The following is a 21,882-nucleotide window of genomic DNA, read 5'->3' on the forward strand; positions in this document are numbered from 1 at the left end:
TAGCTCTATTGAATGCAAATTGAAAAGGGAATATTGTTTCGTAGCACTGCTCTAAGGTTTTAGTTCAGATTTAAGTTCAAGTATTATCGAGTACTTTGTACTCAAAATAAATTGTACCATTGTTCTCCAATATATACTGATGAGTCAAATTCCAAAATTAATTTAGGCAAAAGAAAAAGGGCTTGCAAATTTGTATTTGAGCATCTAAGCTTATTTTCTTTGAAATAACCTCTGGGGAAGGAAGGTAATCAGAATTCTGAATGGGTAATAACTTCACATTATTATTTGTTATTCATCAAAGCTGAGTTCCTAAGGTGTATGGTTACTTCATGGGACAGAATTTTTAGAGAATTTAATGGAATTATGTCAATGACTTAAGAACCATTTCTCAGATGAATTAATCTAAGGAGCACAGCATCTTCCATGTTCATAACCATTCATTAGTGCATTGGGATTTTTTTTTTTTTGGGGGGGGATACTTTGTCCCATAAGTAATAGTACAAATCTGCCATTCCTGGAAAAGAATCCTTATTTCTGAAATGTTATTTTATTATTGTAGTTTTTATCTAACAAGTGTGAGATACATATTTTCATCTCAAATGAGGTCTAGATCTCTCTCTCTCTCTTTTTTTTTTAAGTGAGTCATGGTTTGGACTTAAACCATTAGTGATAATAGAGCAGACAAAATGCATTGATAGGAAAAGTAAGGTAAAAGGTAAAAGAAAGGTAAAAGGTGCTATTCATTCCCGACACTAGGGGGCAGTGCTCATCTCCGTTTCAAAGCCGAAGAGCCAGTGCTGTCTGAAGACGTCTCCATGGCCATGTGGCAGGCATGACTAACTGCTGAAGGTGCACGGAATACTATTATCTTCCCACCAAAGGTGGTCCTATTTTTTTACTTGCATTTTTACGTGCTTCCAACCTGCTAGGTTGGCAGAAGCTGGGACAAGTAACGGGAGCTCACTCCATTATGCAGCACTAGGGATTTGAACTGCTGAACTGCTGACCTTTCTGATTGACAAACTCAGCATCTTAGCCACTGAGCCACCACGTCCCCAGAGGAAAAGTAAAGATGAGTTTAAATCAAAGTCAAATCATGATAGTTACGTGGACACAACTTTGCCCACTGACATTAGCAAGTAAACCCTAAAATCAACATCAGAAATGTAACCAATCCTTAAACTAAAGTTGATTGGTCAGAAATAAGTGCCATTCATCTCAGTAGAACTCAGCCCCAAATAAAACATTATCAGACCGGAATCAAAAAATGGAAAGAAGGGAAAATTGTTAGTTTAGTGACTGACTCAAGAGACATGTTTATAAGAAGAGAGAGTGTTATGGACATTTTTACTAGCCATTTGCTGCACAAATCTTACTTTATACAACTTGTCATTAAACTCCTAAAAGTAAAATATAAAAGAGCAGAAATAAAATATTCTTCCTGGAAGAGTCTAAATAGTTCCTCTGAGAACCATAATGACTTTTCCTTTTTTTAAAGTGTGTAACATTACATTACATCTCTGAAAAAAAGAGTCTGGAAGATTTGTGTGTGTGTGTGTGTGTGTTTGTGTATGCCCAAATATGGGAGGGAACACACTGCTTCCCTTTTCTGTCTTTCGGCTCACTCACAGGAGACCATCCAGGCCATACCTATTTCCCTGACTTAACTGATAAAGGAGGAGAGCCTGTTGTTTAGTGGCTAATACATCTGCCTAATATGTAATACAGCCCAGGTTCAAATCCCAGTAAGGGTATGGCTAGCTGATGAGAGCTAAATAGCTTGAAATAGATCTATACTAGTCTCCCTTTATTTATATGCATACATACATACGTACGTACGTACGTACGTACGTACGTATTTGTGTTACAACCCCTGGTATGCCCAAATATTTATTTATCAGCACAAATACCACACACATACACACACACACACACGCACACACATATACACAATACACAAACACACACTTTCATTGGTCTTTCCTTATGCCCCTAAACAGGAAATCAACATCATCTGGCAATGTATGTATTTTTCTGCTCTGTTCCCATGACTTTTCCGCATTTCATCTCCAGCCTGTGTATGAGTCAGGTTTAAATTGTCTTTAACTGTCCTGGTATTAAAGTAGCCCTTTCCCTGTAATTCCAAAACCATCCAACAGAAGCTTCAAGATGGGCAGAAACTGTTCGACTTTGTCAGCCATTTCTCTAGAGGAAATTCAGGTGACTTCAATGATTTGGAACAGAGGCAGGGTAGTGTTTATTAACGGGGGTCATCAAATTTCATGCTAGCATGGTTTTGTATTGACTCAGTAATGGTTGGGGGACTTTTCAAGTCAGCAGTAGAGAAAAGCCCAAAGGAAGCATGCTCAAGAATAAATTGCTAAGCTTCTATGTTTAATCATTCAATTGTTTGTGAATCTTATCTAACTAGCATTCCCCAACCTGGGGCCTTCTACATCTGACAAAAATGTAATTCCCATAATTCTCCATCAGATTAACTAAAGGGAAGATGTTAAACTTAATTGTGGATGTTCTTTAGTATGCTGCCATCATGTTCTGAAAAGCTAATAAAGGTAGAAGCATATTTTTTGAGGAACAAAGGCACAATAGAATGGTAAATATTGTTGATGCCTCCTGCATTTTTTCCCCTCTGAAATCAACCAAACCTAGAATCAATAAGAGCAAAAAACACATCTTCCTCCAAAAAAGGAGAAAAAAAATCTTTTGAATGTATCTTCAAGATTCCCCCCCTCCTTTTTGGAGGAAAAAGTCCAAGAATCTTATATTGCTTGAGATTTCAGGGCTAATAGTCTGCTTCTTCAAACACAGAATAGAGAAATGATATTTTTATTGGTACAACAATACATTAAACAGTTATAATAATGTATTTATTTGTGGTTGGGGGAAGACCAAGGAAGCAGGAATGGTGAAAAGCAATGTGAGTGCCCAAATTACCTATAAAATATCTATACAGTAAGAAATAGTTTGGGCAATGGTTCTACTTTCTCTGTGGCTGCTGTCAATTAGGGTGGCTAGGGATAAGAGGACCTGCCTGCAGCCTCCCATTTAAGTTCCAAGGCTCATCTCTCTCTCTCTCTCTCTTTCTCTCCTCTTTTATTTAAGAGCCACATGAAACCACTGAGAAAGGTCATCAACAGTCTGTGGTCAGGTATAATTAATATGCTAAAGATAGCCCAATTTTTACATTTAGCCCAATTGACTCTAGGTCAATCAATTATTGGTGTTAAAGTCTTGATCTAGTGCAGGGCTGTCAAATTTGTGGCATGTGCTGGTCATGCCCACGCCCAATTTAGCAAAGGGGAAAAAAGTCACAATATGTCACCCAATGTGCAATGACAACACGAGTTTGACACCCCTGATTTAGTGCCTGGATGATGTGTGAGCATGGATGGGAAAGTCTCAATTCTGACAACACAGGGTGGCGTTGTTTGTTTAGCCCATTCCCTGCTAAGTCTTTAAAGATGATTAGACTAATGAATAAACTGAGGGTCCTCTGCATTCATAGCTCTTATTTAAAAAGCAGGTGGAAGCTGAGGCCAAGAGGATTTTTGCAGAGGTTTATCTGGTGTGCCAGTTATATCTGTTCCTAGATAAAGAAGCTCTTCAGCCAAGTCTGATCAACTGAGAGGTGATCAGACTTGATCACCTCTCAGTTGGACTATCGTAATGCTCTCTACATGATGTTCCCTTGAGAACCATTGTTATGGCACTGCTGGACTTGTCTTCTGATGATAAGGAGGAAGAGGATTAGAGCCAGAGGTCTAGGAATAATGCTTAGGATTTTTTGTCTCTTAATTCTCTGTCCAAAATTACCAGTTGGGGTGTGTGGGTTCAAGTGATAATAAGGTGGTGGCCTTCCTTCAGTCAATGCAGTTCTATTGTGAAAGCTCTCTATCAGTCAGGATATTTTTAGATAAGGAGCATGGGTAATATCTAACTGGGTTAAAGAAGGCTAGTATAGAGAAAAGATGAAAGAACACAATGTTAAGATTTGACTGTACACATACGAAGTTAGACAGTTTCAGCTATGAGCTAGGAATGACAAAAGGCTATATTACATAAAAGATGTCCTTCAACAATGTTAAACAAAACATCTTTGAGGTTCACTTAGGGGGATGTTGGAGAAGACCTTAGTTTGCTCCTCAACTGCCTTCTCCAACCTTCCTCTCTTTTTTCTTTTTTTCTACTGAAGTGGTTAATATGCTGGTCTCTTTTCTTTCTTTCTCCCAGTTTCTCTTCATCTTTCTTCTCTCCTGAATTACAAAGACATTCAGTGGTTAAGAAGAAGATGGGAATTCAAAATCCCATTAAAGAAAAGGCTAGTATGGCACTCCTCACCTTTAAGTAGGGTTGAATATATATGTGAAAGGAAGAGAAAAAGAGAGCTACTGCATTGAAAAGTTTGCACAGAACTGTAATATAAAATATTCTAAAATAAGGTACAAACTGCTCTGTTGAACGGAATATCTCATTGTTCTCCTACACATCAATTTGGTTTAAAACAAATACTATATAAAGACAGTTTCATGATGGTTTTAGCACTTTCAAAATGTTACATCTCTTATTAACCTCCAAGTTTTAAGTGTCATATTAGTGTGTGTGTGTGTGTGTGTGTGTGTGTGTGTATATATATATATATATATATATATATATATATATATATATACATATATACATATATATACACACACACACATATATATACACACACATACAACATACATACATACACACACACATGTATGTATGTATGTATGTATGTATGTATGTATGTATGTATGTATTTGTGTTACAATCCCTGGTATGCCTAAATATGGGAGGAAGGTCAGTACTCCCTCTTTCTGTCCTTCGGCTCATCACAGAAGACCATGCAGGCAGAAAACCATATTTTTATTTTTAATGTTGCCTTTTAATATTTGTGTTGTATTTGTACTGATAAATACAACACAACACAGTCTCCCTTTATTTATTTATCAGTTTATTTATTTATTTATTATTTATTTATTTATTTTATATATATATATAAAATCATAGTTAGAGAATGTAAAAGCCTTATTTTATAGAACCCAAACTTGAAATATGACAGTCAGCCATGGACAATATTAATCTCTACAAATGGTTTCCAGATTGTATTGAAACCAACACAAGACTTCTTTGTCATGTATGAAGTTATTCTGAACATTAATAGAAATTCCCATAGTTTAAGCTACCTTTCCTTTAATGAAGGAATTAAATGTGATTCTGAAAAAAACTTTAAAGTATCCTGGTCACAGTAATATTTAAAACTACTTATAGAAAAAAAGTCAGCCTATAGTAATTGTTTCTTCCTGCAGTAGATTATCTTTTACAGTAGTTAAACTATCAGATATGGAAATTTTCCAACCTGATGTTTATATTCCCAACAATTTTCTGGATATGTATTATCTATTTCAGCAATCATCACTGGGTTAGCTCAATATGCCGTAAAGCATATTTTAAGCACTCTATAGAAACCCAGATGAAACGATATCTAGAAATAAAATCTAGAGTAGGGTAGCTTTGCTCCCAAAAAAAATAGTTACGTCTGTAGCCTCAGTTGATGAAAAGAGTGTTCTTGTGCCATAGAACCTACATGAGGACTCAAAGATATGATTGGGTATAATATCCTTCTACCCTAAAATATGTGTCTAATGAGAAGCTGGATATCTGGTCCTCTAATTTATGAGGACTGTGTTTTCTTATGAGCAAGCCCAGGCAAGGTGGCCATGCAAATAGGAACATTTCAAACTGGGAATATTTTCACATTAATTATGATGGTGGTGATTTTACCTGCATTACACCTTAAAATATATGAAAGTTTCTGGACTTTTCATATTCCTCTGGTTCATTTTCCACCTCTTTATTTTATCTTGCTTTTTATTTATGTTCTATTATTTATTTTCTTTTTCTCAATCCATTAATTTACTCTCAAGGCAAGTTGTCTGGAGACTCCATCAAGCTTCAGCAAATGTATTTATAACCCCATCCCTTACAGGTTTGGGTTCTGAAGATGTGCAAAGATGCCAACTTATAAATGACTCTATAAGCCCTGAACGTAATAAAAGAAGTTCCATCTAGAAGCAGGATTCTCGTTAAATAGAACATCAGAGTGAAATCCAAGAAAATCAGAAAAGTAATCAAATTGGCACAGAGCAACCCAGACAATTTTTCCCCTTTATATGCCAGACTGAAATTGTAGGTAGTAAAATGTGCAGGTGAAAGCAAATCTTCAAGAATGAATTTCTATTAGAAATAATTCTTGGAGCAAAGTAGAAAAAATAAAGCATGGAATTTAATTGAAGCTCCAGGATTACACAATTTTTTAACCATTGTAAATTATTAATTGAGTAATTAATATGTGTCAGTTGCTATAGATACTCCTGCTGATCTTTCTTTGCACCTTTAGAGAAAGCAATTCTCAATCTACAAGATCAATTGAACCGCTATCAAATTAGGGCATTAGCATTAGGATGGTTATTTTCAATGTTTTAAATTCATCCACTGTGTGATCTTTGTCAGTGTGTCAAATGTTGTGCTGAAAAGATGGCATACTGCAACCTGATTAACATAAAACTGTATTTTTGAATTACAGATTCTTCTTAGGTTGAATCATGGGGAAGAATAAGAAAATAAAGGAATCAAATAAACAAAGTAAAATTTTCTTAGAATCTCACTAATCAAAACTTTCCTGTTTTAGATTTTGCCAAGTTGTACCCACAATCAATTAAGACAAGCATCTTTCCAAAGCCATATAAGCAAGCCTGAAATATCCAACTGGGCCTACAGCGTTAGTAGGGGGACTTTTATGTTCAGGGTCCTTCTATGTTGGTGTCATCTTAAGGAGGACTATAAAGTTTATTAAGTATTGCGTGTCTGGGTTCATTATAAAATAGGTTGTTATCAATCAAGTTTTACTGAAGCTATGATGCTGATATGAGCTTCTTTCTCAGTCCAATATTCTTTTCCTCCATTCAGTTCCAATTCAGGCTGAGATTGTGCTTCCTTTTGGGCTTTGTATTTTTCCCATTTGTGATACCCCAACTGACCTAAGATATGAATTCATCCTCAGACATAGAAGTTTACTGGGGCTGTCTTGTTCTCCATGTCAGCGCAAGCAATCTCACAGAGTCACTGTAGGAAAAAAAGAAGGATGGACTCCTATTTATATATTCACAAACTGTAAAGGAAAAGCAAGATATTAACTAACTATTCTCATCAACTCATTTGACAGAATCATGCAAGTGGGTGGAAATGATTTTAAAAGGTAAAAAAATACAACAGGAAAAAAAAAACCTGCCTCGATTTTCCATTGTATAGTGATATCTAATCTCACATTCCTTTGGTTTTTCTGAAACCTACTTTTTCCCTATTTGCGAGATGGTCTATTTTTCTTATGATTACTCCCATCTCTTAGAATAAAAATTGCCATTTTCCTGCTACTTTTTTGTTACTTGATTGAGAGGCTCACTTTGGCCTTCAGTCACTTCACACTTTTTCTTGATTTTCTTTTCTTTTCTTTTCTTGAGGCACAAAAACAGCCAGAGGAGATAAAGACTGAGGTGTTGTGCTTTCCAACTGCCTTGGGTAAAATAATTATTTAACAAAAAATAATCAAATTTTAAAACAAGACAATAAATGATGGATCTTTCACAGTTACAGGAAAGAAGCTGTCATTGTGATAGTGCCTTCGGGATGCTGGACTGCCAAACACTGAATTTAATCCTATGACATTAGTAGTTGATTGTAATGCATTTTTCAAAGATGTGGCAAGTTCTTATGTCTGACGTGAATCTTCGGTGTGTTCTAAAATGTTGTTTATTGCAGTTATCTACTGAGAATTTCATTCTGTTTTTACTATGTTCAGTAGAAATGTAAGAACTGCCTCTCATATTTTCAAGTATGAGTTATTAACTCTGCACTCATTAAGAATGTCAGCTTTAGTTCAATCCCTGAGATGACACACACTTTGCTGAAAATATTATTTCCCATATATTTAAAGAAACATGATCACAGAACAAATCTTAAAAGGAATATATATTTTTCTGACTCTTAATTATTTCTTTGTTCCTTTATTTAAAAATGAATTTCCAGTGATTTATAAATGTGAATATCTACATTACAAACATGTGCAATGTTTTAAGAATATAATCCTGAGATCTCAGATATGACATTTCAAGGACATCTCTTCCTAGTGGAAAGAGAACTGCACCTTTGAAGAGATGCAGTACATACAGTGTTGGATGTCACCTTTCAGGTTGCTTAAAAATCTTTGTGAACATTCATCTTTCTAGTTTTGGTAGAAAGAGCAGGAAAAATTTAAATGCATTTTGTGAATAAAAAAGGATGTTGATTTGACTTAGCAGAAGATAGGATTTTTAGAACATGGGTCCAATCTTAAAGTGTGAACAGTCTACTCATACTGCAGTAGTAATTGGCAATTGATGCAAATACAGTAATACAAATGTGGTTGAATGTGCTTCCATTTCCCACGTAAAACACATTTCAAATAATCAAATAGATCAGAAACAGAGTAATGGAATTAAACTTTCTGCACTTTTAACTCTCTGCTACAGCCTGATGAAATGTTTACTATCTAGAGAACACACCAATTGTGTTGGTTTTCCCACTGTGGAGGATGAAGTGATGAAGCCACCCCAATCACCATGTAATGATGTAAAGTGTCACTTACGTACTTGCATTTACTTTGCAACACAGGTACAAAAGGACAGAACTTGAGATATGACATCACAATGCATATTTCATCGTTCTGACATATTGTGATTAGGGGTGATTTGTAGAACCGCCCTGCTTTCCATTTTTTCCTTCAGTGGCTTGATCAAAGGTGGCTTTTAAAGGATATTTCTACAACAGAAAATCCCATCACAATTAGATTTGTTAAGATATAAACCGGGGTGTGATACCATGCTAATGAAGCATATTGTCTTGGTTTGAAAGCTTCATGGTGGAGCCAGGTTGATTACTGAATGGAAGACAAACAGAAATTCCAGAATTATAAGCTACACTGGGAAGAACAAAAGATTCCATCAAATGACAATTCACTTCACTGAGTGAAAATCTATTCAGAAAATATGCAGTCATACTGGAAGAATGATTTGCCTTCCAACAAAACAGATAAGAAGGGGAACAATAGCTGAATCTGTGAGTTATACTATGTCATAGCAGACAGACCCCATAGAGGTAAGAATTTAGGAACCTTTACTTTAAAACTGTTATACAACACACAATTAAACCTTAAACATGACAAGTGATGCCAGCTTCCATGCTGGCTGTTTGCTAAAAATAATTAAACCAGATTCATGAAAGTCATGGTGATCAATGGCTACTAGCCTTGATGGCAGTGTGATTGCTTTTGGAAGTCATCTGCTGGGAGATTAATAGTTGTGCAATTGGTTGGCCACTGTGAGAACTGACCACTGAACTTAATGGTCCAGAGGTTCAGTCCAACAGGGCAGTGCTAATATTCTTATTTGTGTCCTAACTTTCATTTTGTTATAAAGCAAGCATTCCGGTGAGGATTCCAAGACAAAATAAAAGAGCAGAATATGTGTCTGTGTACTACAAAAACTCTCATTGAGTTATCTATTTGTCTGTTTGTACACTCACATTAGTTCAAGATGAATTATGCTGCAACATTTTTTGAATCAAAGTACAAAAAATATACTAAGTTAAAAGACACATACAACATCCAGGTCCCTTTATTTTTGTGCAATCGAAATTTCCATGATGTTCAGACCAGGTTTATTCACAAAGTTGTGCCCCTGGTCACATGATCGTGAACTCTTCTGCTTCCTAATAGCTTTTTAAAAGCAAAGTCATTGTGGAAACTGGCAGGAAGTTGGAAGTCATTCTCGTTCCCTCTTGTTTTGTTTTGCCCTCCTTTGAACTTTCTGTTTATCTGTAAATAAGTAACTTATTATTGAAGTTTGCTGACCATTACAATTATTTTTCAATGTATGATATATAGTCCTCTTAGATGATCAAAGTACTATCCAACATTGGAATTTAAAAAAAAATGTCATCTTAAAATGTAATGTTCATTCTGGTCACATCACACTGCACTGCCTTTCTTCTGAAGGATGACTAAACATCTCACAGGGTTGTTGAGTGTATACTAAATGTCATGAAAATTGGAGTAGGAGTACAAGTATAACACAAGCATTATGGGCTATGGATTGTGATTGATGCAATGAGGAAATTCACTTGAGAACAGCAATGGAGGTGACTGAAAATAAGATTTGTATTTGACTGCAAATATTTATAAAAGGAAGACTCAATTACTATTCCAATGCTTTGCATCAGACAGCTAGATTGTTCCCTTATAATATCTGCTGCCATATCAGCAATAGAAGAAAGATAATGGAGCCAAAGAGTTATAGTTTGTTAAGTAAAGAATGGGAAGCTGCTAAGGCAATAATGAGGTGGGGATATAGTGAAGTATAAATGTAACATGGAAACCTTATATTTGAAGGATACAAATTATATGAGAGAAAAGAAGCCAGAGCAGATACAATATATCCTCTGTTTTCCAAAAGAGGTTTCCTTTCATAATTGTTTGCAATTAGTTGAAACTCCATGGTGAACAATGGGTAGCCTTGGCAGTCTTCTGGCTTTTGATTTATAGTAGGGTAATTAGTCTAGCTTCAAAAATCCCTTTGGACAAAGTAGGAAGAATGGTAGGAGTCTGATGGCAGACTAAGCTGATTTAAGGAGCTCCTGACCAATGAACAATGGGGAACTGTTTCCTTTCAAAATCTGATTCTCCTATTCAAATGAAGCAATGCCTCTCCTGCTTTCCTAAAGGACATCAAGAGAAAAAGCAAATCAAGGGAGAGATCCTGACTTAAGGTCCCATCAGCTTAAAGCCAAGCACTCCTGAAAGCCTTATCATTTTTCCCAAGTCCAAGAATGTTTCTGCTACATAAGAATAGTCAATACTCTGCTTAATCTCCTCAAAGCCTCCTCAAATTTATATTGCTGACTCCTGAATTATAACAACCTGACCTTTTTTTAACCAATTTTCAAAGTTATGTTAATAAAATAAATGTTTTAACTCTCCCATAGACTTAATGCACCTTTAAAATTTTCTTGGTTGTGCCTCTTTTCCTTTTTAGCAAACAAAAACAATTGAAAAAAATCATGTTCTCATAGATTAATCAATCAGAATAGAGCTGGAAGAGATCTGGGAAGTCTTCTAGTCCAACCCCATGCTCAAGCAGGAGACCCTATATACCATTTCAGATAGGTGGCTGTCCAGTCTTTTCTTAAAAACCTCCAGTGATGAACCACCTATACAACTTCTGAAGGCAAGCTGTTCCACTGGTTAATTGTTCTTACTGTTATGAAGTTTCTCCTTGAATAGTTTCCATCCATTGTTTCTTATCTTGCCTTCTTACTTTGCAAAATAAGTTGACCCCTCTTTATGACAGCCTCTCAAATACTGGAATACTGCTATCAAGTCACCACTAGTCCTTTTCACTATGCTAGCCATACCTAATAAATTGGAACTTTGAGGAATCCCTAGCCTCAGACTCTTATTGGATTGAGGATGCTATTTGGAACCCCGACATCCCAATTCCTGCAACCATTCTTCATATGTTTTTGTCTCCAGGCCCTTAATGATCTTACTTGCTCTTCTTTGCACTTTTTCTAAAGTCTCAACATCTTTTTTGTAATGTTGTGACCAGAACTGGATGCAGTATTCCAGGTGTGGTCTTACTAAAGCTTTATAAAGTGGTGTTAATGTTTCACGTGATTTTGATTCTATGCCAATGTTTATATAATCAAGGATTGTATTAGTTTTTCTAGCTGCTGCCATGAATAATTACATCCTAAATAAGTTTTATTACCATTTTCTTCTTCATCTCCATCACCATCATAATTATGTATAAGGTATTTAAAAGATTGCTCATTCTTGGAGAATGTCATAATAGCACAGTAAATATATGTATTATAATACAATTTGTTGTTGAAAATCCAGAGATCTGAAAGCTTCCCAAAATAGTAATTCAAATCTATTCATATACTCATTGCCTACCTTTCTCAGCTGATTTCATTGCATGTGTGTGTGTACTGTTTTCTTTTTGCTAAAATATTAACATTGCACTCAATCTTAAATGTGATTATTGAATAGATCTTGATGGTATATATTGCCAAAGGGAGTAAGTAACACATTTGTCAATATTTCCCAAATGCCAGAATTTCAAGAGATGTAATGTCTTTATTCCTTCCAAAGACATGTGTATGTTCTCAAATATAATGATCACAGAAACAAAAACCTTGACATTTAAAGAGTACCTTTGAAGCGGATCAAATCTTTCAAGTAAATAAGCATTTTTAGACTAATTATTCCCTCAAATAAAATATCTATAGTTCATATTCTTAATGCTTGATTGCTGATATCCTGAGAAATCCAGGGATTTACTTGATGAGACAAAGACATCTGCACACTGAGCAATATATGCTGTGGCTGGCAACAGTTCAGTGAAATCTCTTTGGCTAATCATACCTCAGTCATGTTACATGAAATCATTTTAATAGAAGATGCTGTGTGGAATTATCTTGTGAATGTTAAAGTGATGCTGAACTGCAACTCTCAGCAGCACCAATGGTGGGAATATCGAAGCTGCATTTTAGCATAATCCAAAAAACTGCAGGTATTTACCCCCTGCTCCATGCAAACTGTGTCTTCTATCCTTGAGATAGAATGTTAAATCAAATCATATTATAACTAGCTAGCTTCCTCTGCTATTCAGCTTATGCCCTGTACCAATAGTTTTTTCAACCTATATGTCATCCAACTGCATGGGGCCAGATGTCCACAAAGACAGGCTCAGCTTCAATAAGTTTAACAATATATTTTATTTCTCCTAAAAACATTTAATGATTCTCTTCTGAAGCACTGCAAAAAGTGTCAAAATTGTCCTCCTTTGTTGTTCATGCATGACCCTTCAATCATTTTGACACCTTAAGACTTGAGAAAAATATAGAAGGTTCAGAAATGGGTATATGTATAGAGAAGTTCCGCTTTGGGAGGCTATTTATGGGTTCGTATAAAATGTCTTTTATATGATATATGGTTTTGGTGATGGTTGCATTGCTGCCTATTTATGGATGGAGAGGACTTGATACTATATGTCTGATAGTGTTGGGCACTCCTCTCTATGTGACATACTTTGATTTAAGACACCTGCTTTTAGAGTCCATCTTATCGCCCAATGTTTATGAAATATTACCGAAGAAATGTATTTTATTGCATTTAAATATTGCTTCTGTAATGATCTAACCTGAGTAGCATACATATCAGACATTTATAAATCAGATTAAACAATCACAATAATAATAAAAAACTAAAATACTGTGATTATTGAATTATTTTAATCTGATTACAAATGTCTTGCATAATGTATCAGCATACAGTAGTTGTTATTGTGCTCTGCTTATAAACTGTTCAAAAAAAAATCTCACTATGAAAGGAAACAATAATACATCATCTCAGCCCTCAAGGCTTGAAAAGTGTTCATGATGTTCTTGTATTCCAAGAGGGTTGGGGTAATTTGAATCTCCCAAGGAATGTTTTCCACAAAAAGGAGCAGGAATTCAAAAATCCCACTAGTCTACTCTCTATTGATGATATTGCTTAAGAGAAGAGATAAAGAGGGAGGTTGTTCCATCAAACCTCATTGGTGGTCCAAAGATACTCAGTTCTAAGCCATTTACAGCTTTAGAAATGACAGTCGGCATCTTGCATTGCACCCGGTAGATAGCACCGTTTCTTGAATAACCAAAGTCATCTTTAAAAAGAATGATATACGCTCCTGGAAGAGCTTGGACAGTATCAGGACATACACTGATAATAGTTTCACAATGTAATTAAGTTGAGTAAATTGCATCCTTAAGGCTGAACCTTCTGTCTGCTTATACTCAAAAAAGAGGTTGTCACCTTTAGACCAATATAAAAGTTTTAGACTGCAATTGTTAAAACACTAAGTAGTGAGGAAAAATTAGAAGATGATAAGATCATACAAAAGTATACTTCCTTTCATGATGTTAGAATATTGTATATGTGCCTTGAGATCTTTAGAAACTAATTTCCCATAAATTAGATGGCTAAGATAATTAATGCTATCAAAGTTCATCATTTTAAACCAAGTCCTTCTTCCTAATAAAAAGAACCAAGACCTCACCCATTTAAAAAAAAAAGTGCTTAAAATTTATTTAAGCACTTGATTTGAAGTAATAGATTTTTATTTTAGCAATAGCGAGTTTAAATTTCTTTTTCTGCATCAGAAGCATATCTAGCCATACATGACAGATGATTTTGTAAATCAACTAGCTGACTAGTCTGAAAGCATTTCAATCAATGTGCTTTAGTAAATTATTTTCAGGGTCATCTATGAATAATTAAAATCACATTATATGATATGAAACAGTGATATTAGCTATATGTTGGGACACCTCCCTGAGGTAAATTTATTTCATCTGAAATAAACCAGTCTCATAAATAAACACCTAAAATGTCAGGAAGAAGATGTCTAACTGAGCTCTTTTCCTAAGATGCTGATTTTATTTGTGTCAAATAAGCCTTCCTTACACACAGAGAGAGGGGAGGCAGGGTTGGGAGAAGCATGCACACACATTCCTAATTTAGGAATAGATATACCATTTCTGTAATTCACATGAACAAGGCCAAAGTCACTTGTATAAGAGATAATTAGGTTTCTGCAACCACAGGAATATATCTTTAGTTAGGAGGGAAGGAAAAGAAAAGCAGTGCTTAACAGTTCTTGCTAGCTTTGCAGATGTGTGTGAGGAATCAATCTACAGTACAATGCCACCTTTCCTTGGCAGTAAATCTCATTGAACTCAATAAAAGCTACTTCTGAATAGACATGCAAAAGAATGCATAGCTCTCATCTTCATTTGTGAGCTTAAAGGAACAGCAGAAGAATGAAAGTCAATCCAGAAGAATGAAATATTTAAAAAAAACACCTCCCTAGGATATTTGTATGGCTTTTTTTGTAAAAGAACCAATCTAAATGTTAGGGAAAACAATTAAAGGACATGATTTCCTATTTCAAAGCACTCTAGCTGATCTGTGCCAAAAAATCTTCCCCCCCTTTTTTCCAGCTACAGTTACAGACAATAACAGCATATCAAAGACCAAGCATATTATCACTGCTACAAATAATATAAACTGTACATTGCTGGCATACTACTGCATTTCTAACACTTCCATTTTTACTGAAAATACTTCCGCATTCACACACTGCAGTTCCATGCAGTTTTTCTGAGGAGTCTTAAAAAGGTTTTTTTTTTAAAGTGAACAAAAGAATAATTTACATAAAATGTGTAAAAAAAACCACCAATAAAATTGGGCTACTTACGCTAGGCTGCAACAAACATAATAACTGTGAGATGGCAGTCAAGAATTGGAAAATAATAATAATAATAATAATAATAATAATAATAATAATAATAATAATAATGATTAATAATAATAATAATAATAATAATAATAATAATAATAATAATAATAATAATAATAATAATAATAATAATAATAATAATAATAATAATAATAATAATAATAATAATAATAGAATTGAAGGACAAGATCATGGAGCATTTTCTGTTTAATAAGGAACGGTAACGTTTACCATCATTAAAAACTGTGCCTAAGAAAATTTTGGCCCCTATCATGGTTAATGCAGTGCTTTCAACAATTGAATCGGGATCCATCTTGGAAACGAACCAGTTAATGTACAGCGCAGCTGCAATAGTCACTAATGAACTAGGCATTAAAATCAAGGCACCTAGTTACACAACGGAAAAAGCATCAAAGCCAAAGTGGAAAATCCGATTAGAACAAAAAGTAAAAAAATTAAGGGCAGATGCTAGCAACTTGAAGAACATGCGTGAGCAACGGCTTAAAAACAACAAAATTATAGATCAGCTAATCAGAATATATAGATTGGATACAAGAAACATCAATGAAGTTGTAGAGATTGTAAAACAGCAGATAACAGCAACAGCTAGGAAAATTGAAAGATATGAGGCACGAATCATCCAGTATAAACAAAATCAGCAATTTCGATCAAACCAACGGCGTTTTTATCAAAGTCTTAATGTGAATGGTGGCACCAAAAGTCAAAAACCAGAAAAGCAGGCCACAGTTGAATTCTGGAAAGAATTGTGGGAAAATGCAAAGGACTACTATAAGGAAGCAAAATGGATACATGACTTTGAGAAAAGCATTGGCAACAAACAAATGCAAGTATTAGAAATAACAACTGAGATGGTCAAAAATTGAGTAAAAAAAGTAAAGAATTAGACATCACCTGGAAAGGACCAATTACATGGTTTCTGGCTCAAATATCTGACCAGTTTACATGCAATATTGGCCAGGCAACTGAATGAGATTTTACAAAATGGCCAAATTGATGAATGGTTGACAACTGGAAAAACATACCTGATTCAGAAAGATGCAACTAAAGGAACAATACCTGAAAAATACAGACCAATAACATGCTTGCCAACAACCTTCAAATTACTCACAGGCATCATTGCAGATAACATTACGGATTATTTGGAAACAAACAACATCTAGCCAGTAGAGCAGAAAGGCAACAAAAGAAGGAGCAGGGGCACAAAAGATCAGCTCCTAATTGATAAAATGATATTAGAAAATTGTAAGAACAGAAAAACGAACTTGAATATGGTCTGGATTGATTACAAAAAGGCATTCGACTCGTTGCCACATAGTTGGATCATAAAATGCTTAGAAACAACTGGCATTAGCAAAAATATTACATCCTTTACTGGAAAGGCGATGAAACAATGGAGAACCGAGTTGGCAGTAGGGAATGAGAACTACGGAATGGTTAATATCAAGCGAGGAATTTTCCAGGGTGATTCACTTTCACCTCTTCTCTTCGTCATCACGATGATCCCACTATCAGTAATCTTAAAAAAAATGAAATTAGGCTACCAAACAGCCAAAGAAGCTGAAAAAATTTCGCATTTATTATATATGGATGATTTGAAACTCTATGGAAAGTCAGAAATAGAAATCCAATCATTGACCAACACAGTCCGAGTATTCAGGACCGATATTTCAATGCAGTTTGGCATGGAAAAATGTGCCACTGTATCTACAAAAAGGGGCAAAATCACTACATATGAGGGAATTGAAATGCCCAATGGCCAACTAATTAAATGCAACGAAAATGAAGCCTACAAATACTTAGGCATTCTGCAGTTGGATAACATCAAGCATGGAGAAGTAAAAACTATTGTCAGGGGAGAGTACACCAACAGAGTTAGGAAAATTTTGAAATCTAAATTGAATGGTGGAAATACAATCACGGCCATAAACACCTGGGCAATACCAGTTATAAGATACACAGCTGGTATAGTTAACTGGACACAAGCTGATTTGGACATTTTGGACCGAAAAACCAGGAAACTAATGACAATGCACTACAGTTTACATCCACGTGGTGATATTGATAGACTAAACCTACCCCGAAAATCAGGTGGCAGAGGATTATTACACGTGAAGCAAATAGTTGAAGAAGAAAAACATGCACTGGCTGATTATTTAAAAGAAAGTCAAGAACATCTATTAATCGAAGTAAAGAACAAAAATCTATTGAAGGCCCAACAGACGAAACAAGAATACAGAAAAGATGTGATAAAATTAAGAATGGAGAGTTGGCAGAACAAAGCTTTGCATGGCCAATTTCTGGAAAACATAAAAGATAAAGTAGACAGTAAAAAACTTGGTTATGGTTAACAGCAGGTACATTAAAGAAAGAAACAGAGTCACTAATCCTGGCTGCGCAAGAACAAGCTATCTGCACAAATGCCATTAAGGCCAAAATCGAAAAATCCTCTCATGGTGCCAAATGTAGACTCTGCAAAGAGGCTGATGAAACTGTTGACCACATACTCAGCTGCTGTAAAAAAATCGTGCAGACTGACTATAAAATGCGGCACAATTCAGTGGCACAAATGATCCACTGGAATTTGTGCAAAAATTATAATATTAAAACAGCAACAAACTGGTGGGAACATAATCCTGAAAAAGTCGTCGAGGGTCAGATGGTCAAGATCTTGTGGGATTTTCGCATACAAACGGATAAAATACTGGCGCATAATACACCAGACATCACACTGGTTGAGAAAAATAAGGTTACAATGATAGACATCGCAATACCAGGTGATAGCAGGGTCGCCGAGAAGGAATATGAAAAAATCGTGAAATACCAGGACTTAAAAATCGAAATCCAACGATTATGGCACAAACCAGCAGTGGTAATTCCAGTGGTAATCAGCACACTGGGTGCTATTCCAAAAGCACTGGAATTACATTTAAAACAGTTAAAAATGGACAAAATCACCATCAGTCAAATGCAAAAGGCCGCAGTGCTTGGATCCACACACATATTACGAAAATACGTTACGACGTCCTAGGCCCCTGGGTGGGGCCCGACTAGTAATTAATGCTAAATCCGGCGAAACAACTGGCCGCTGTGATACAATTCTGATAATAATAATAATAATAATAATAATAATAATAATAATAATAATAATAATAATAATAATAATAATAATAATAATAATAATAATAATAATAATAATAATAATAATAATAATAAAGAGTTAGCAGAACAAAGCATTGCATGGTCAATTTCTGGAAAAAATAAAAGATAAAGTGGACAGTAAAAAAACTTGGTTATGGTTAACAACAGGTACATTAAAGAAAGAAACCGAGTCACTAATCCTGGCTGCGCAAGAACAACCAAAAATTGTATTATTAGCATTAGTATTATTTTTTTGAAGACCTTATTTTTTTAACCATCAGTTGATATGTATGGTGGTCCATATGTGTACAAATACAGATACTCTTACATGGCTTCAGAATCATACTGCAATAGATACATACTCATAGTATCATAGAGATAGGAGACAGAAATAGAATGCTAATAATTGTTTAACGTTTGAAAGTAAAATTTTATCTCATGTTCCATGTCAAGATGAAAATATTCAGCAATTCTGCTAGGATTTGAAAATATGCTCATCTTCTATAGATGAGCCAACAATCTTTGCTTGTTCTTTCATATGTGAATTCCATAGTATTCAATAAATTTTATACTATGCAAAACTAAGCTATGCAAAACATTGCAATATTATTTTTATTTACCCTTATAAGTATGTCAGTAAAGGAATTGAAAACAGAAGATGGGGACTGAGATAAAAATGCAATTCATAAACAACATTCATATAGAATCGTTTCCTTTTAGAAAAATCCATAATAGCCTAGAACTTTCCATGCTGATTTGACTTTTAATATACTCACTTGACTGACATTTTAAGTTGGCCTTAATTAATCTCTTTTTAAATTAAAAGCCAAAGCAGATGCTAGTAAACATTATTAAATCTCATTTCAAAAGCCATAGTTCAAATTTCTGTTGACACTGGAGCAGGCAAATTTGCTCTGAAGCTCTAATTGGGGAGAGGGTTGAATTTCCTCAAATATGCATCCTCCTATGAAGAGAGGTGGCCAAAATATTTTACAAGGCTGAGCAAAATTGCCATCCTGGAATTCTTTCCTTTATCTCTGAGTAACCAGAGAGAGACAGTTGACTATGCATCAGCTATTCTCCAGAAGAAGGATCGTTCCACAAGATTTGAGGAATGGTTTGGTTTCAGAAAGTTCAGGCAGAATTCCACACAATTCATATTAGGTGATAAGGAAAGAAAAACAATTGAAGAGAAAGGTGGAAATAGAAGGGGTCAACCATGACCCCCCTGCAACAATGTCAAAATAAAATTAAGCATCTTAAGATCAAGCTGGTTCTATAAATGTATCATGATTTTCAAAAAATGTTGAACATTTTTGCTTTGGTAACTACCATAGAATAAGATTCCTCAGAATGAGGTGCAGCTCTTTGCAACTATCTCTTTGCAATCTGGATAGTGCCTTGAGAACAAGTTGATTCAATATTGAAATGCAGAACAGAACATACTGTAAAATGAAGGCAGTGTATTCAATATACTAACTTTATACCGTGCTGTTATTCTGCACAGACTTTGCCTCCAAGCCAAATAGGGAGTTAAAGCAAACCCAATGGATGTGCATTAAAGAATTATGATAGTTTCAAACTTTATTTTGGCTATGTGCAAAAAAAAAAAAAAAAAGCAAAATGATTTTTTGCAGCATTAGCACTACAAGAAAAAAAGAACACAAATTTCAGCAATAGCTTGAGCCTTAGGGATATTTTTCATGAATCTTATACATTAAGCTGAGATTTGCAAGTGAGCCTGCTAATCCCACAGAAATGACAAGCATGCATTATGGCTAGACATTGACTTCATGCCACAATGCTTAAAGCATATTTTCCCCCAACAGGATTCAACCCATGGGTTGTGTTGTCCTATCTTTCTCTGAAGGCTTGTAGTTATTTGGATTAACTGTACAAGTGCATAATATTACCATGCCTTTTGAGATGTGCTTAGCGGTAGATATTTTGTACTTCAGAAGTTTATTCAGGAATCACTCAGATCAAATGGGATCAGCTGAACATGAAAAGGACACTTCTTCAGAAATACAGTATATTTGGGGGATTGTACACAAAAAAAAATGCCTTATAACTTAAAAAGTGGATGGAAAACTTTAAAATGACCCTTAAATTCAGGAAGCTTCTAATGAAGCAAAATATTTATCAAAACTGATTCATCCAAGAAAAAAAAACACAGATCAATGGAGTTAATGAAGATGAGGTGATGGTTGTTAGGAAATCTTTGAAAAAAAATTGCACTGAGTTCTGCACTATTGATGTTTAACTTTTCCCTGTCCCTGGACACCAGAGATTTTTGCAAGAGTTTGAAAGTTAATCCCAAGAGACTAAAAGTAGCAACACAAGACACACGTTTTCTAATTCTGTATAAAATAAGAACATTCTGGGATATAATGTTATCCTCCCAACCTCTCTTTTTTCCTAGGGCTGTTTCTTCCTTTTCTAGATAACTTATGTAGACATCTAGGGCAAAGGAAGGTAGTCTTTTTTTAGCTAAAATAGTGAAGTCAATTGAAAAGAACAAGAGAGGGTCCTGCCTCCCTCCATTTCCATTCATCTGTCAAAGGGATGTGGTGGCTTCCCCACGGTAGTCCAATCAGGCAATTAGCCTTTTCAACCTAGATCATTTGCATACAGATGCAGTTTATGTCCAAATGTCAACTACTGGTGGTTATCTTTGTCCCCACTTGTGGTTTTCTTAGACCTATCTTAGTAGGTGCTGCTGAAAATAAATGAACATAGAACTAAATTATTCAACAAGGTTAACAACAAGTTATTTTCACTGGTTATTATTCACACATAGGCATTCCAACCCCATTTTCTTCAGGTCACCCAGCTAGGTGGGACTACTTAGCTTTTAAACAAAATGAGCATATCCTTGTTGGTTCTAGTTAGTACTTGGATGGAGGACTCTTTTGGATCCAGGACTAAAGGGTTGACTGAGAAGTCACAAATACATCTTGGAAGAAACCACCAGTACAATGCTAGGAAAACTAGATGGATATCCACATACTGTAGGTTCCTGTAACTAGGAACAAGGCAAAATGGGCAGCATATAAGTGAAATGAATAAAAATGCATAAAATAAATAAAAAATTGAACTTGGATTGAAATTGAGAAGATTCATCTTCTCAACTCTCAAGGGTTAAAAATATTGTGATTTTTTGGGAGTAAGAAAAAATTTTTAGGGTAAGAAAAATATTGGGGTATTTTTGGGTGAAGGCATTTGCATGCTTTTGAAC

Source organism: Natrix helvetica (assembly GCF_964273705.1).
Source record: "Natrix helvetica genome assembly, chromosome: 4".
Lineage (NCBI taxonomy): Eukaryota > Metazoa > Chordata > Lepidosauria > Squamata > Natricidae > Natrix > Natrix helvetica.